An 8,667-nucleotide genomic window follows, 5' to 3' on the forward strand; every position below is an offset into this window, starting at 1 on the left:
GGTCCACACACACACTCACACACACACACACACACACACTCACATGGTACACACACACACTCACACACACACACAGCATCTTTGTTCCAGAGTCACAGTGCAGTTATTCTTTATACTGAGAAACAGACTCTTTTAACACTGTGACTCAACTAGATCATAACAATCATAAACATATTCATCTGAGAATCACTGCTCACATGATATGAAAATAACTGTAAGAAACATTTCAAGTACTATAAAGATTTTATGGCGTCATTTTATACATTGAAAGCTGGGATTGGATCATATATGACAAACTACACTTTATCCCTTCAAAAACACTACACAAAGAGATATACAGATATATAAATATTTAAAATAAACGAGATAACCACTGGCCAAGACATTGCATGCTAAGTTATCAGTTAATGAACCATTTTATGTTGTTTTTATCGTACAAGTAACCGCTTCAAAGCTGTTAGTCAATTTTCGTTAATGAACTGCATTAAAGACCTATTTATTTTAACACTGTTTGTTTTCTGTACTATAAATTATGTGTAATTGTTTAAACAACCAAAACATGACAGCATGAGCTAAAACGTCAACACAACAAACGGGACGGATTCACGAGCAGGAAATATCGGAGATGAACCTTACTGATTGTTCGCAATTCAACAAAATAAAACAAAATTCAATTACATTTGTGAATTTTATGTTTTTGTTGATGTTTTACCGCATTTTCAACAGCCGCACTTCCACAACCCACTATGGACGGATCGACGACACTTCCGCGTTCTGAGGCGCTATGAACTCTGGACTTTGTAGTCCAAACCAATGAAACGCTTTGACTCTGTCACGTGTTCCCCAGACAGATCGGGGAGATCACAGACATATAAAATAAACAAGCAGTCTATTTCAAACGATTATTAACAGTCAATGAATAAATATATCTGTCATAAGCTATATGTATTCTTCCCAAATAGAGGATGGGTGATATGACAAATTTAGATAGGAGTAGGCTAATTATATTTCACAAAAACAATATATATAACAATATATATATCTTTTTTAATTTTATCTTATTTATTAAATAATATGATAAAATGTGGAAATGACAAACAATAGAACAAATACAATATAAGATACAAAAGAAATAAACACTGCTTTAAAGATGACATATCATGAAAATCTGACTTTTCCAGGTTTTAAGTGCTAAAATCAAGTATAATCAAACCAACCAAGGAAATGTGAAAAAGATTAACCCAATCACTTTGTTTTGGAAAGCCTTTTTCTGCAAGCGTCTGAGAAAACGAGTGCGTCTGATTTCGCTCCCTTGGTGACGTGGCAAAGGGATCTCATTATAATATCACCGCCCCTTAATCTGTAAGTTTACACCAACGGCGCCATTATTGTGTTTTCGCAAGCGACAGCGGTGTACCGGCTCTAATGCCATGGCGAAAGTTTGAGCAAAACACGCTAACTGTTCTGTGTTTGGCTGCAGAGACGAGCACAGAACACTGTTTAGAGTCCCAGCCTCAGAGGAGACAACAGAGCAGTGCATTTATTGATTTATTTACTGTATATTGCTGCTGCCACACAGATCTAAAATAAACATGCCATTTATTTCCCAGCTGTTTACCTTCACAGACATAACCCACTGTTTTTCACACTCACACACACACACACACACACACTCACATGGTACACACACACACTCACACACACACACAGCATCTTTGTTCCAGAGTCACAGTGCAGTTATTCTTTATACTGAGAAACAGACTCTTTTAACACTGTGACTCAACTAGATCATAACAATCATAAACATATTCATCTGAGAATCACTGCTCACATGATATGAAAATAACTGTAAGAAACATTTCAAGTACTATAAAGATTTTATGGCGTCATTTTATACATTGAAAGCTGGGATTGGATCATATATGACAAACTACACTTTATCCCTTCAAAAACACTACACAAAGAGATATACAGATATATAAATATTTAAAATAAACGAGATAACCACTGGCCAAGACATTGCATGCTAAGTTATCAGTTAATGAACCATTTTATGTTGTTTTTATCGTACAAGTAACCGCTTCAAAGCTGTTAGTCAATTTTCGTTAATGAACTGCATTAAAGACCTATTTATTTTAACACTGTTTGTTTTCTGTACTATAAATTATGTGTAATTGTTTAAACAACCAAAACATGACAGCATGAGCTAAAACGTCAACACAACAAACGGGACGGATTCACGAGCAGGAAATATCGGAGATGAACCTTACTGATTGTTCGCAATTCAACAAAATAAAACAAAATTCAATTACATTTGTGAATTTTATGTTTTTGTTGATGTTTTACCGCATTTTCAACAGCCGCACTTCCACAACCCACTATGGACGGATCGACGACACTTCCGCGTTCTGAGGCGCTATGAACTCTGGACTTTGTAGTCCAAACCAATGAAACGCTTTGACTCTGTCACGTGTTCCCCAGACAGATCGGGGAGATCACAGACATATAAAATAAACAAGCAGTCTATTTCAAACGATTATTAACAGTTAATGAATAAATATATCTGTCATAAGCTATATGTATTCTTCCCAAATAGAGGATGGGTGATATGACAAATTTAGATAGGAGTAGGCTAATTATATTTCCCAAAAACAATATATATAACAATATATTTTTATTTTATTTTATCTTATTTAAAGATCTTTATCTTAATTGCGCTCCTTCCTGCAAAAAAATTATCTCTATGAAGAATTTCAGTCAGGTTTCAGGCCCCACCATAGCACAGAAACTGCACTTGTTAAAATTACAAATGACTTGCTTCTTGCGTCAGACCAAGGCTGTATCTCATTGCTAGTTTTACTTGATCTTAGTGCTGCGTTCGACACTATAGATCATGACATACTCATAGATAGTTTACAAAACTATACAGGTATTCAAGGGCAGGCTTTAAGATGGTTTAGATCATACCTGTCCGATCGCTACCACTTTGTTCATTTAAATGGGGAGTCATCTCAATTATCACCAGGTCCACACACACACTCACACACACACACACACACACACTCACATGGTACACACACACACTCACACACACACACAGCATCTTTGTTCCAGAGTCACAGTGCAGTTATTCTTTATACTGAGAAACAGACTCTTTTAACACTGTGACTCAACTAGATCATAACAATCATAAACATATTCATCTGAGAATCACTGCTCACATGATATGAAAATAACTGTAAGAAACATTTGAAGTACTATAAAGATTTTATGGCGTCTTTTTATACATTGAAAGCTGGGATTGGATCATATATGACAAACTACACTTTATTCCTTCAAAAACACTACACGAAGAGATATACAGATATATAAATATTTGAAATAAATGAGATAATCACTGGCCAAGACATTGCATGCTAAGTTATCAGTTAATGAACCATTTTATGTTGTTTTTATCGTACAAGTAACCGCTTCAAAGCTGTTAGTCAATTTTCGTTAATGAACTGCATTAAAGACCTATTTATTTTAACACTGTTTGTTTTCTGTTTTATAACCAATCACACACGACTCTGTTGAGCTTAGGAATGCAGTAGCCAATCAGAGGCGTTCAGATCAGTCATCGCTGAAACCCCAGAGTTGTTTTCAGACTGAAACTCGCGAATTCCCTCATCATAAGCAACAAAGTGCTGATGTACATACGATGTAAGTTAGAGATTCATTTATCATACTGTGTATGGACAGCTTCATTGATTATGAGAGGAGTTATGAGTGCTTAAACACTAGCTAGACTGAATGCTCATTTAGAGTGTGTTCTTTCACTGCATGATTCAGTATCATAAAATGCATTTAGAATGCTCCCAAAATTCAAGATATGGGGGCAGAAAATGTATATATTTATATCATTTCATATAGTTGATCAATATCACACGAAGAGTGACATTTTTTCGCAAAAATCACAAATGTGAAATTGATTTTATACAACAGTTCAATAATCAAGAAGTTAATATTAAGAGAATTGCGTTTTAGACACCACATTGCCTATTTTTTGCTCTATTTCACCAACAAAAATGGTCCTAAACAAAGCCACAGCACTGCTCTGCGTCTCTGAGCAACATGACAGTGATTCGTTCCTGAATGAATCAACCATTTAAATGATTCGATTCGATTCAATTGCAATGACTCACTTATTAACGGTGACTTGCTGCCACCTACTGGCCAGTTTTAATTTCACATTTAAAGTGCCTTTTTATATATTTTTTAAAAATCATTTCAAATATCAGTATTCAACGTTTTAAGATTAAAATATCAAAACATTATTTATGCATTTGTAACTGCAGGTTAGAGCATTCATGCCTTGCATTAAACAGTGTGTGCATCTAAATGCCACTTCAGACGCAGCTTCTGTGTTTCCTCTGCATTGCATGAATTTTGTTGATAATGATTTTATTTGTTTGGTAACTGCCCCAAATGTCTTATTATTGTAATAATAATCCCCCCCTAGAGCTTTGACACAATTCAAACACTGGTTTTAGACCGTTGAAGCACATTATGCTGTGAACTGAACTGGGGATCGCATGCAGCCTGAGAGACCATTTTCTGCACACGCCTTTCTGCCTTATTGCCATAAATAACTCATTTAAGATCGAGCGCTGCTTAACTTCTTATTCCTGTGCATTCTTTATTGCTTTAAGAAGTCAAACATTCCAAGCAGTCTTGTACTGTGCAGCTGTATTAACATACTGAGAAAGCAAAATCACAATAAACATTTGATATAGTTATATTGGCCATCCACATTTTCTAGTGATGTTATGCCGGATACCAAGTCTTCGAAGCTTGCATCGAAAATATCTTGTACTTCCAGATGGAGCTCTGTATCGAGGCTTGTATGGTTTTAGTGAAGTGATGGGACGATTGATACCGAGGCTCCGATGCTCCGACGCAGTTTTCAAAGCACTATTGTATCACACACTGTCGCGATGTTTCGTTAGATAGGCTGGAGAAACCGAGTCTGACCACCAGATGTCGCTAACGCGCACGGTGTTAAAAGCTTCGAGTAATGAACCGTTTTTCGGCACAATTTCAAGACAGCCTCAAACGGTTCAGAAAGCCTCGATTTCCCATCACTAGTGACATTCAAAGCCTTTTTTGATTGAATTGCTGAATCAGTTTGAAGGCAGTTGAAAAACCTGATGGTGACAGGAAGGAACTTTTATATCTGTGCTGTGGTGCATCATGGGAGATGGGAGAAACCACATTTGGAGGATGATGGGGATTGTTTGTTGTTTGAAAATCAAAAAGTCTTACAGTGAAGAAATATGTTTACATGGCTGTGAAATAATAATTTTGTTGATTAAGTTAGGTACAAATTGCATGTATGACTTAAGCCTTGTTAATTGGAATATTTAATTCCTGGTTGCTTGTCAATGGTTGTGCTCATGGGTATAAATAGCCAGCATCTGAAGCTTGTGAAGTTGGAGAGCTGAAGTGGAGAGCTGAGATGGCAGTTGGAGAGCTGAAGCGTTTTTACGATTAAGAAATCTTGTTTCATTTTGTTTAGTTTTTCGCTTGTTCTTTGTTTGTCTTTTTGTGCTTTAATATATTAGCATTTACAAAGGTAGCCAATAGAAAATTAATAGAGAGTTTGACTATCAATCGCTGCTGGAGGCGGGAAAACTGCCTCGGGAAAATAACTGCAGTTTCAGCATGTGTTTATATATATATATATTTTTATGCTTGTGCTTCTTTAGTCTTCATCGCTGGTATTTATTATTATTTTTTTGCTCTTTCTGGTTAGACTCGATGCTGCCATATTCTGAGTAAACTTGGTGCTTTTCATACACAAATTGTGATTCTGCGGTCTTTCGGATGCTTCATTATGACTGGAAATTGGTGAGTAACTTTCAAACATATCTCACACAAAGCTCGCACAGGCTTTATTCCGTAGATTTCTAGAATTAATGAGTTGAATTTGAGCTGCTCATTTTTTTGAGATTTGTATAATACCTTTAATATATTAATATTGCTTTGAGATCGTTATTGGAGAACTGAATTATTTTGTACTTTGAACTATTGGTAATTGCATATTAGCTTTATTTTGAACAGTGCTGATTCTGAATATTAAATTTGTGGATACAGGCCTAATACAGCGTTTGAAAGCTTGTCATGCATTCAATGAATCTGTCCACATTGTCAGGTGACTGAACAAAGATGGCAAATGTATTTTGATGCAAATTGAGTAATAGTTCCATTGCAGAAATTTTACTTTTTGTGTGTGTGTGATCCCAAAGGAGCTCTTTCCAATAGATCAGCACAGTTTTCCATTTAAATTCTCCTTGTATTTGACTATCTGCCACCCTTACAATATTTACTACATTGTGCAGGGGCAAATATGCTCTTTCTTGAGCTCAGATATCAGATAAATGGTGCGCCCCAAACTGAGTGCTAGGAAGAAGAGAAGTGCAGAGATCCAGTTAGCAGTGTGCACACTACAGGGTTTTTAGGGATGGTTGAGCTATTGTCTGTTTTGTGACCAGTATGTTTACATAGACTTTCCACTATGCATCTTGGTTTTTTCATAGTTTTCTTTTTTTTTTCTTCTTTTTTTTAAAATATGGATTTATACTGTGACACTTGTCATTTTAAGTGCTCTACTTGTCACGTATAGTGTGCTTTTTGAGTTTATAGTGCTGTACTCTCTTACTCATGGAGACGGTCTACTCGGCAAGGTTGCAGACCATGCATTAGTGTTTTCTCCCCCAATTATTGCTCTTCTCTACACATGTTCTAGTAACCCATGTTCTTTTGCACTACTCTCTTTCTCTGGTTTTACAGATGTCTGACAATTCCAGAGTCCCAAAGCTGACTTCATTCCAGCAATAGTCACTCTATTCATGTTGAGCTTGACTGAGACCTGGTTTTGAACAGCGGATCGCTTTGCTGTCTTGACAAAATCAGTTATTTTAATTAAAATTAGGATGTGTAGAGGAAATGGTTTTCTTAGTAATGTTTCACTCTGTATGTGAGAAATCTTTCTAATGTACATGCAACTGCAAACACTAATGCCTTATTTGTAATTGTCCTCCAGGTAATCTGGATATACTGAAGGAGCTCAATGTGCTGCTGTTTTTCTCTTTGTTGGAAGCCCACCAATGTCCATCTTGATGAGTCGCATGCTACAGAATTCCATGGTCATCTATTGTCAATTCAATTTAAATGGTAGACTTCAACTTAAAGCTGGTTCTGATTTACATAGAACAGCTTTCCATTTTCCTTTTACACCTCTTGATACATTAGTAACAAATGCCGTTTTTAACTGATTGCTTTGTTCCAGTGAAGACTTGACCATGTCAGTACAGTTATTTTGCGGGAAAATCAACAGCTACTGAGGTGAGTCCTCTTTTTTTTTTTTTTAATCTATATTTACACCTCGTGTATATTGGTCCATTTACTGGTTTGAGCCATATTCCCAGAAAGCCTTGTGTTGGATGGTGTGATCCTCCATTTCAGTCTCTGATCAAAGCAATGCTAGGTAGAGGATGGAGTCAGTCACCTGCAGCTTGAGCACAGATATCAGATAGATGGGGCGCCCCAGACATCGAGACAAGAGACCATAGCAGTGTCACACTAAAGCGCTTTAGGATGGTTGAGCATGGACATTTAGTTATTCAGTGTAACTGTTTAAAAGTGCTTACACCGGCTCATGCCCACCTGTGCTTTTTGTCTGTTCAATTCTCTGTCGGTTTCAGTGTTAGAATCATTTGAACAAGGTAAGTTCTATGATATTATTATTTTTTATCTTTTTCAGTGTAATCTGCTGTTTAAGTTTTTCAGTTGCTTATAAACCTATAAATGTCTGATAACACCGTAATCAGCACAAACTGGGCTACAATAATATGTCAGCATGTATGTACATGATTGTATTTTTGAGAAAACAATGTTTATGCGCGGTTAGTGAAAAACTAACATTTTTAAATCACTTGAATAAGGCCATAAAACGCATACAGAACATTTGTTCAAGACTTTTGAGAACTGGATCTTGTAGCCTAGAGCTTTTGCTTCAAAATAATGTGAAAATTATCCTGTTCACTCATTTGCAGAAAACAATATTCTAAGTCACTTTTTAGAATTTTTTAGAATTTCACTTTTTAAGATTCTAAGTCACTTTTTGTCTAGAAAGCCTGTATGCGAGGAGGCGTGAATGATCATGAATAATAGTGTGATTCACATCTGAGAAGACAAAGGCCTGCATAATGAGTCTTTCAGTCAGGTGTGTGACTGAGAGGGAAGAGTTACAAGAAAGAATGTGAGGACAAAATAAATTTATATATTTTAGCTTATTTAGAATATATTCAACTATCACACAAAATAACTTGAGATTCACTTGTAAGTGCAGTTCAACCGTTTATTAGGAACAAACAAATAAACAACACAAGAGTCAAGACATCATGGGTGCAATATCCAAAACCGTGGCAGGAAACTGTAACGCAGGAAAACTAGAGACCGCAGAAACTGCACGAGAAAACGTATGGACGTGAACAACACCATGATCGGACAAAGACAGAGCAAACATGGTGACAGTACATATATATATATATATATATATGACTACACTAGCAGTCAAAAGTTAGGAAAGAAAAGTATTTCCCAGGCTCGGACCCGAGGGTCCCA

General features: G+C 36.3%; 1 protein-coding gene across 1 annotated transcript in view; it reads right to left on the reverse strand.

Annotated features, from left to right (window-relative positions):
- Nucleotides 1-781, reverse strand: part of klhl8 (kelch-like family member 8) — a 9,437-nt gene extending 8,656 nt beyond the window's left edge. Inside the window, exon 1 of the mRNA XM_016546358.1 lies at nucleotides 713-781. The gene's annotated coding sequence lies outside the window, so the exon portion shown is untranslated. The remainder of the gene's footprint in view (nucleotides 1-712) is intronic.
- Between the last annotated feature and the right edge of the window lie 7,886 nt (nucleotides 782-8,667).

This window comes from Sinocyclocheilus rhinocerous, unplaced genomic scaffold (genome assembly GCF_001515625.1).
Source record: "Sinocyclocheilus rhinocerous isolate Xijiao unplaced genomic scaffold, SAMN03320098_v1.1 scaffold5693, whole genome shotgun sequence".
Classification (NCBI taxonomy): domain Eukaryota; kingdom Metazoa; phylum Chordata; class Actinopteri; order Cypriniformes; family Cyprinidae; genus Sinocyclocheilus; species Sinocyclocheilus rhinocerous.